The following is a 10270-nucleotide window of genomic DNA, read 5'->3' on the forward strand; positions in this document are numbered from 1 at the left end:
GTAGTCTCAAAACATCTGGAGGGTCGAGCTTGAGGAAGCCTGAAATAGAGGAATGATTCTATTGCCCTTCATTCACATCTGTCTCCCTACCCTCTCATGTGCGTGCAGCTTAGTGATGTTGTCAAAGTTCAACATCATTTACCTTTGAATATGAGATTTTTCCAGCTTGTAATGCTTGACTGCATTGTGAATTAAGTGCCATTTCTCAAAGAAGTTCTTCTCTTTTTAAAACAAAGAGACAGTTTTTATTGTTCTCCAATAAACAGTAGCTCAGAACACATTGCTTTCCAATAAACAGTAACAAGCAAAGTACAGCCAAGTGATGATTACATACAGCATACATGGCATGACAATATCCATAATATATGCAAGCATGACAGTAGACCCAACACGTTGCTCCCTGCTGGTTTTGGAAGGAAGTATCTTCAAAGTTCCACAAAGGACATCCTGGCTCCATGTGTCTGTGCTAATTTAAAATGCCAAAGGAAAGCAAATATAAGAAGAGTTTGGATTTGATATCCCGCTTTATCACTACCTGAAGGAGTCTCAAAGTGGCTAACATTCTCCTTTCCCTTCCTCCCCCACAACAAACACTCTGTGAGGTGAGTGGGGCTGAGAGACTTCAAAGAAGTGTGACTAGCCCAAGGTCACCCAGCAGCTGCATGTGGAGGAGCGGAGACATGAACCCGGTTCACCAGATTACGAGACTACCGCTCTTAACCACCACACCACACTGACTAACCAAAGCAGCCACATTAGGGCACCTCTACCCTGCTATTTTACCCCCTCAAATAGGGTGAGCTGCTGCACTCTGACTCCACACTTCCCTCAGCTTCTTGTGCTACCACTTAATTCTAACAATAACATTTTATATAGCAGACCCTCCAAGTGTCTCTATTTTCCAGGGACGTCCCTGATTTAGAGAAGCCATCCCGGTTTCTGATTTGATCCCATAAAGTCCCTCTTTTATATAATAATAATAATAATAATGATGATGATGATGATGATGATGATGATAATAATAATAATAATAATAATAATAATAATAATAATAATAATAATAATAATAATTTATTTATACCCAGCCCATCTGGCTGGGTTTCCCCAGCCACTCTGGGCGGCTTCCAACAGAATATTAAAATACAATAGTATATTAAACATTAAAAGCTTCCCTAAACAGGGCTGCCTTCAGATGTCTTTTCCTTAGGATGTCCCTATTTTCATTGGAGAAATGTTGGAGGGTATGGAGTTATCCGACCCCCAAGTTGTCTGAAGACAATCCTGTATAGGGAAGGGGTTTTTTAATGTGTAGTGTTTAATTATTATTTTTATATGTTGGAAGCTGCCCAGAGTGGCAGGGGCAACCCAGTAAGATGTGTGGGATATAAATAGTAAAATTATCATTAGGGAATGGGATGTCCCTGTTTTCATCAGAGAAATGTTGGAGGGTATGATATAGAACTAAGGATATTACCTCCAGATTTTTGTCATGGCTTTTAAATATACTTACTCAAGTGGGAGAACTCTGATCTGGATGACTATGATTTGGAATCAGACACTGTCCCCCTCAGTCTTTCTTCTAATTTCCTTTTGCTCAGAGGTTCTTCTCCACTCAAAAGGGGAGCATCTCAGCATACGTAGGAACCACAGATCTTGGTATCTGGGACATTGTCATGCTCAGGAGAGTCCCTGATGCCAAGAACACTATAACACGTAGCTTCCATGGAACCTGACATCTGTACTCAGGCACTATGGGAAGCTATATTTCCCATGAAGCCTAGTTCCTGGGACATTGATGTTTCCGAGTTCCATTCACCAGCAATGATAGACATACAGAGACAATTTCTAGTGATGCTTCTGTCATCTTGTAAATTCTGAAGGGAATGGAGTAGAAAGTTCACGGGGGAAAGGAGTTGGTGACTAATGAGTCCTGGTATTGTGGACCACAGTGAGGGGACAGATGTTTGGTCTATGTCATGTTCCTGATTATATCATCAGGAGTATGGCAGTGAAATGAATCTCAAACTTTGGCTTGTTAACAAAAAAATCAGCCGCTTCAATCTGAAAGGAGTTCGCTCATCACCAGCAGTAGACTGCATGTGTTTTCTTCTGTGGCCCATTTCACCCTGTTGACAATAACAGCTATGTAAGGACCAGAAAGTTGTGCTTTTTGGAAAGCGGCACACACCTGATAATGCTTATAAGGAACTGTCTGGGTCAACACTTAAATTTCTATCTTCTATGGCAGAAATATGCCATGTTTAAGAGGATCAGTACCTGAAAAGCAAATCATAGAAGCTACATATGTTGAACATTTTTGACTGAAACTCCTACCTACAGCAGGTGGCAGGAAGATTTGCTTGCCATTAGTGGCCAGTCCTGCACCATGTTCACGCAAACATTATATATGTAATGTAAAGTGTGCACACAGTAATCATCTCCTTCTATGCAGCAGAGACTTCCAACTTGCTGAGCATTCTCAGTGCTGCACAAATGAACCTGTCATTTTAGGCAATGAAGTTAGGAATCGAGAATGGCCCATTGGAGCTACATGCTCAGGAAATGGTGCCTTATCTCTGCCCCACAGCATCATTCTCTGGCAAATACAAGATTGTTGCATCCAGCAAGCAAAGGCCCGCCGTGTATCTCCCCAAGCCATGGCAAAAGTCCTGAAAGCTTTGCAACTGGGGAGCAGTTTCATCTGCTAATACTTCTGCTTTGGAGGCCAAATGAAACCAGTACTGCCTGTGGCCTATGTAATCACCAGCCATTCATTCCACATTGCTCTCTACAAATGAGATGTCATGAGCTGCGTAAGGATTTCTGAGTCCAAAGGATAGCTTGCTTTGGCTATTTTGAAAGCTGCATATTTTGTTAACACATATTTTTTTAAACAAAATATTAAAATATTTTTATTTGAAAAGTAAGGGTGAGTTCTCATTCTAACATCATCTTAATATTTAGGTTGATTTTGCCAGTTATACAGTTTACTGACCTGCTCCTACCAATTAAATATAAGCTCCTTGATCCACAGTTGTTGGTTTGCTTTTGAGCAAATATGAAGTGCCAGAAACCATGTTCTCTCCATCCCACCCTTTATATTAGAATGTGTTTACAACAAGACACTAACTTAGCAAAGCAAACCTCCACATTTAGCAGGATTGAACTAAGTGAAAATAAATATTTTGACATGTGGGCACTGCATTTCCACAAAATAAAGATCCTGAGTAGATGTGATTTATATCTGTTTAAAGAAATCCTTGTGGTTTCAGTTATTTTTGAAGTGTAAGTAGGAACAAACAGAAATCAAAAGCATTTCAAAGTCATAGAAACTCATTCTCGTCCCTGAAAATGAACTGGAACAAGCATATCTACATTCCTCTCATTTTTTTGCATTGCATCTAAATATAGACATTATGCATTGCTTGGTGTTGTAAAAGTCGATCCATTAATCACCATGGCCACAATCAAGGAAGCCTAAGCAATTCCATTCCTTTCAACAGATGTCATTCAAGAACACCTAGAAGTGTACTGCTTTTAAAATTGTGAATGCCTTTCCAGAGGACAATTCAGGCTCTCGTACAGAATATTCCTCACTTGAATTGCCATTTCATCTTCATCTTACAATAAAAAGATGGGGGAAATCTACAGAATCACCTTGACTGTAGGTAAGTCAGAAGGCCCTTTCAGGCATGGCCTCTGTGTGTAAACTGAATGGGTGGCTGTGCTCCAATGCACTTGTACTATCTAGCTCAATGTGAACGTTGCACATTAGCAGAAAGAAACCTGACAGTCTCCAAGGTTCAGAGTCACTTAGAGAGTAGAGAGACTGGAATTGCATGGGGTGAGAATGCATGATGAGAGCTTACATCCCACAGATAAAGAAGCTCCACAACCTCCTAGGGCTAGTAAAGTCTGGTTCTTTAGTGTGGAGCACTACTGCACCAACCTCAGCCTGCTCCCACTGGCCTGACTTTTTACTTACAACCTGTTGGTCTACTTGCCCTACCAGTCCCAATGGACACCAGCCACCATTGCCTAGGGCTATAGATAGATGTTGTTCTTGCATGTATAACATATTGCTATTGTTTACAGCATCTTAAAAAGCAATGACATCACCTTGCCAACAAAGGTCCATATAGTTAAAGCTATGGTTTTCCCAGTAGTGATGTATGGAAGTGAGAGCTGGACCATAAAGAAGGCTGATCGCCGAAGAATTGATGCTTTTGAATTATGGTGCTGGAGGAGACTCTTGAGAGTCCCATGGACAGCAAGAAGATCAAACCTATCCATTCTGAAGGAAATCAGGCCTGAGTGCTCGCTGGAAGGACAGATCGTGAAGCTGAGGCTCCAATACTTTGGCCACCTCAAGAGAAGAGAAGACTCCCTGGAAAAGACCCTGATGTTGGGAAAGATGGAGGGCACAAGGAGAAGGGGATGACAGAGGAAGAGATGGTTGGATAGTGTTCTCGAAGCTACCAGCATGAGTTTGACCAAACTGCAGGAGGCAGTGGAAGACAGGAGTGCCTGGCGTGCTCTGGTCCGTGGGGTCATGAAGAGTCAGACACGACTAAACAACAACCAAATTGTTTACATGACCAGTTAATCCGAGGATGTAAGATAGGAGAGTCAAGAATCCCTGATCTGTCTAGAAGTTATATCCTCCAGCACCACCCCATTCACTTAAATGACTCTTTAATCTCTTGAACTTTTAAGCAAATCAGGGATCAGGCTGAGTCCAATTATTGTTATCACAGGATAAGTGAGAAGTTCTAGGACTCCAGCCAGTTTGGCATTTAGTGTCAGATAGACCTATACTTGTGCATAAATAAACATCTCTTTCTCTCCCCCCCCACCCTCTTACAAGGTAGGGAAATAATCTTAATCCTTGTTTTCTATCAGCCTACCAACATAAAACCATCGAATAATAGAATTGTAGAGTTTGAAGGGACCTGACGGTTATCTAGTCCAACCCCCTGCGATGCAGGAATCTCAACTAGATCACACATGCTAAATGGTCATCCAACCTCTGCTTAAAAACATCCATGGAAGGAAAGTCCACCATGGGAGTCTGTTCCACTGTCAAACAACTCTTACTGTCAAAAAGCTCTTCCCGTTGTTTAGTCAGAATCTCTGTTCTTGTAACTTGAAGTTATCAGTACTGGTCCTAGCCTCCAGAGCAGGAGAAAATAATCTTGTTCCTTTCTCCATGTGACAGCCATGGGTCTGTACAGAGTAAGAACGAAATGCCATAAAGGTGACTTTATGAAATAAAATGCATGAGCTCTGAAATAGAACTCGGAAGGCATAACAAGAGACAAGCAAGCAAGGGGGTCTGGTTTTCTTGATGGTCTCAGAAACTACTCATAAACTACCCCTTCTGACCAAATCAAATCTCTGCTTAAAAAGAAAAAAGAGTTCTTAGGCTTTCAAGTGGCAGTCTGCCAAATATTCATGATAAGCTTGTATTGCTCATTGCTTGAGCAGCCAAACAATGACCTGCATTGTTCCAATATCAACCAGGGAGTGGCTCCCCAGACATTTTTTTTAAAGAAAACCCCCAAAGTATTTTAAGAACAGAAAACAGGACCCAATTAGGGTTGCTTTGACTAAGCTAGCCAAAAGGCATATCTACACTAAAAATGGGGTGAATAATGAGATCTCATGTTCCCCTCCAAAACAGAGATGAAGAGACTGACTATTTTCTCATCTGCTGCCAGGTTGAATTTTTATCTCTGGCACTTTGCAGGCAAGACCAGAAGAAAAACAAACTATACGCAAATAGCCCCCACCTTTATTTTGGACTTTTGCATTAATTGCTGTAAAGCAGCTGGATTTAAAAATGTCTCAGTTCACTAGACAGCACAGCAAAATGTTTATAACAGAGTCGGTCTGCAATCCTATGCTCCATCTCAAAATAATGTGATCACAATGAACCTTTTATTAAGCTTTGTGGTAACCTAGGAAGATAGCTATGTACTAAAATCATTCCTTGAGCAGAGAACTATGAACGCACAATTTATTAGCTGAAACTATCACCTGAGGACATTTTCAGTGATCCTGCCCCATTTGTGGTACCTTATCTGAGGCATGTTCTGCTCCAGCTCTTCCTTCATTCCAGCAACAACTAAAAACTTACTTGTTTGTCAAAGCACTTGTAGGATATTCAATTGTAGTTAGTAAGGCTTACTGTTAGAGGTGTGTTTCCTCTCTCTCTGATATAATTAGATGCAGTTTCTTTTTTCTTTTGTTGAGCTTGAATTGTTGCATTTGCCCCACTCCAAGATCAGCTGAAGCAGGACGGGTGAAAGATAAAGATATTAAAAAAACAAGTGCCAAGAAGCTTCCAAGACACCAAATGGATCCATCTCCCCTGTTGAACTATTTAAGTCAGAAGTGGAAAAACTCAGGCCTCTCTATACAGCTCATGGATTTCTTGCCACGCCTCACATCCCTCCCTAAACTTGTCCTTGTCAAGTCCTTGACTGGATTGAGGAAACCCACACTGAGACCTCCTCATGAAGGGAAGCAGTAGCAGCTTTGACTTTGGCACAGCTGGCATGCAGTCTACTAAAAGGTAAAGGATCCCTGACGAACGACTCTGGGGTTGCGGCGCTCATCTCGCTTTACTGGCTGAGGGAGCCGGCGTTTGTCTGCAGACAGTTTTTCCAGGTCATGTGGCCAGCATGACTAAGCCGCTTCTGGCGAAACCAGAGCACACACAGAAATGCCGGAGCGGTACCAATTTATCTACTTTTGCACTTTGCTGTGCTTTTGAATTGCTAGGTTGGCAGGAGCTGGGACTAAACAATGGGAGCTCATCCTGTCGCGGGGATTCAAACCGCCGACCTTCTGATCAGCAAGCCCTAGGCTCAGCAGCTTACACCACAGCACCACCCATGTCCCCATGCAGTCTACTATATAGCATAAAAGTCACGTCAACTCCATTTGACCTTTGACACTGCCCCCTGCTGGCATGTGGCCCCTGGGAGGATGCCCATGAGGGAATACAGCCCTTGCATTGAAAAGTTCACTACCCAAGTTTAAAGTACTTCAGGGGGATTCAATTTTGGATATGAATTTAAACCCTCCCCTTTCTTTTCCTATTGACTTAAACTCAGGCCCAATTGGTGACCTCCACCATGACCACATATGAAAGCTGTGCTTCATTTCAAATCCCTAACACATTTGGCAAGCTCAAAATGAGGAAAACAAATTATCCTGGAACCACATTACTGAGCCAACTGTAGCTGTCCAGGAAAAGTCCTTCCCAATCCTATAAAAATAGAAGCATTTAGTTGAAGTCCATCAATGGGTAGGAATAGTAAGAAGCCTGAAAGTTCAGTCCACTGTAACTTGATAGAAAACCGGAAGAGCGCATTGTCCTGCCATCCCACCCATTGGCCAGTTCAAGCAACTAGCAATAAAAAGGGCCAATTGGATATGATAGTATAGGGGTTGAAATTCATCCCAAAGCATCTCCTTGGTCTGTCTCTTCATCTCTGCCCTAGGATGCCTTACGCATCTGCTCACCACCTGTCTGTGTGATGGCACTGGAGAGACAAATTAACCCAACTAATGCAACATCTCTGGAGCTCATTCACAGTCGTTAGATAAGAGTTCTTATTAAAGACCAGACCCTGGAGCTAGAGTCTGAATGTCTAGTCTCACTCTCATAAATGCAAGCAATGCCAAACTTGCTCAAACTGAAGGACTGTGAATTTCTAGACATTTTTCTAAAGAAGAATTCCGAGTAATGCAAGCTGCCTGTCTTGCCGATAAGAGAAGGGTTATTGTCCCACAAGCCAACTTCATCTAGAACTTGAGATCTTTTTCCTGAGGGGGAAGGGAAGGGATGTAGAAGAAATTTAGTTTACATTTAAAGGAGAAGCCACATCAGTTACATGCCCCCCCAGCTGTACTCCAATGGCAACATGGTCACCCTTAGAAATTCATACTTCTCTGAATTTTGCAATGCATTTCTCTAGCCAAGTGTTGTGATCAAGGATGCATATACTAGGGTAAGGTGAACACTAAAAAGCATATATTGGTGAAAATATACAAATATACCAGGGAAAGTATGGGTTAGGCAAAATTGTGTACAAGAATGTGTTAAAAATGTGTGCACTAAACTGCTGATGATGTGAATTGTGAATAACTGGAATTAAGCCTTGGGGACTGGGTGGGAAACCAGAATTGACAAATTTGCCCATCCTTAGCTGGGCTTTGGTTGTCTGCGTGCTGCTGCTCCTCCTCCTTCCTGTATCCTGCAACCTATACTCTTTTGAATGATAGTAATGAGATGTATTATTTAGTGCTGCCACTGTCTCTGTGACATATTTTTGAAACAAGCAAACAAAAAATTCCTTCCAGTAGCACCTTAGAGACCAACTAAGTTTGTTATTGGTATGAGCTTTCGTGTGCATGAACACTTCTTCAGATAGGTATCTGAAGAAGTGTGCATGCACATGAAAGTTCATATCAATAACAAACTTAGTTGGTCTCTAAGGTGCTACTGGAAGGAATTTTTATTTTTATTTTGTTTCGACTACGGCAGACCAACATGGCTACTTACCTGTAACTATATTTTTGAAAGCGAGAGAGAGGAAGCATATTCTACAAACAGGAAATATAGCTCTGTGGTTATTTCTTATTGTGTTTCTTATTTATAATTTCTCCTTATTAGGGCTCCTAGCTTATCATTACATTGAAGGATATACAGCAAATGACATGATCAGTAAGAATACAGCTAAGATGCTTTCGAAAGAACTATTTCCTCTCAAAATCTGAATAAGGCTTCTCAATTTCCAGTGTGGAAAAAAAATGAGGGGAGAAGAAGCATTCTTAAATCATTCTACATCTTTTTTTGTGCATCCCCCTTCTTACTTACTTTCCTGCCTTCAAATCATGTGCAAGGTGACTCATACGAATATTATCAAAATATTTTCTGTTTCAATTTTGACTCCTTCTTACTCCCCAGTTTTGATCAATTACTCAATTTCCAAGAAAGGGTGTAGATGACAGTTATCCAAGAGAAACTCCCAGGAAAAAAAAGATAGTACCCAGATTTACCAAAACACATCTGAAGGTAGGTGAACTATTATTAAATTGTTATCATTCCACAATGGTACTCTACAATGCTATTTGATGGAATATTTACTTTTTTTAAAAAATGGACAGTTATTTGGCAGAGTGGGCTTCTGCATATGGACATGCTCAGTCTCACACTTGCCCATAGTTAGGAACATAAGAAGAGCTCTGCTGGATCAGAGCAAAGACCCATCTTGCCCAGCATTCTGTTCTCACAGTGGCCAACCAGAAGCATATGGGAAGCCTGCAAGCAAGTTGCATTGAGGAAAGTTCACATGCTTGTTGTACTGCGTTCTGCCGATGGAATACTAGAGATGGTGGAGGCTCCAGCAAATGTCACAGTTTCACATTGCAAGGAATATGCATGTGGGGATGTGCAAAACAGGGGATGCTCATACATAGGGAATCTAATGCCACCATTTCATGTCTAAGGATGGATATATCTATTTCCAAACCATGCAACCTCTTTCCCAGGCTAGGAAGCCCTGTGGCTCTGTCTAATTCTGGTGAACCTCTTCTCTGCTCTCCCAATTGTCCACATAGCAGCTGTCATTCTTTCAGGCTGCAGCAAAGGGAATCAGGGGCACTCTGGGATCTGCTGAAAGGCCAGCTTCGTTTCCTGAATGGCGTCCATTCCAGTTGGTCATAAGGATTATTAAGGAACCTTAAGAATTGTTGTCTGAGTTTTCCAGCTTTCCTCTTCCTTCCTCATCCCTTTATCCTTTTGTATCATTTCTTTTAGAAGACGATCCTGAAGGCAGAGACTGTCTTATTTTTTACTGATTGTTTCTGAGCTGCTCTGGGAGCCTTTTCACCTGAAGAGCAAAGTAAAAACACTTCAAATAAATAATAAATATAAATTAATATTTCAGTGTGTTCTGTGTTCTTCAAGTATTATATATTGGGGAGACATTAAAAAAAAAATCCAGCCCCTTGAGCTTCTCATCAACTGCTTACTCAATTACACCTTCAATTATTCATATTCTTGTTTTGGATACAAAAGTATCTGCAAGATCAACACAAGATTGTTTATTATATTCTTCTTTACCCCTTCCTTGCATATTTAATTGCTGTCACTCTAAGGGATCATGTGTGCTTCTCAGAAGATTCTCAGCTATGACAAGAATACTTGTTTCTCATTTACAATAAATTGTGTTTGAAAGGGAGCAGAGAAAAGGAT

At 41.2% G+C, this 10270-nt stretch overlaps 1 long non-coding RNA gene across 1 annotated transcript; it reads left to right on the forward strand.

Moving 5' to 3' along the window:
* The first annotated feature begins 3515 nt into the window (after nt 1–3515).
* LOC309531508 lies at nt 3516–9961 on the forward strand. The gene is made up of 3 exons (XR_014219344.1): nt 3516–3668; nt 8981–9088; nt 9833–9961. It is a non-coding gene; the product is annotated as an uncharacterized lncRNA (long non-coding RNA).
* Nucleotides 9962–10270: the final 309 nt, after the last annotated feature.

Source organism: Podarcis vaucheri (assembly GCF_965113315.1).
Source record: "Podarcis vaucheri genome assembly, chromosome: 4".
Taxonomy (NCBI): domain Eukaryota; kingdom Metazoa; phylum Chordata; class Lepidosauria; order Squamata; family Lacertidae; genus Podarcis; species Podarcis vaucheri.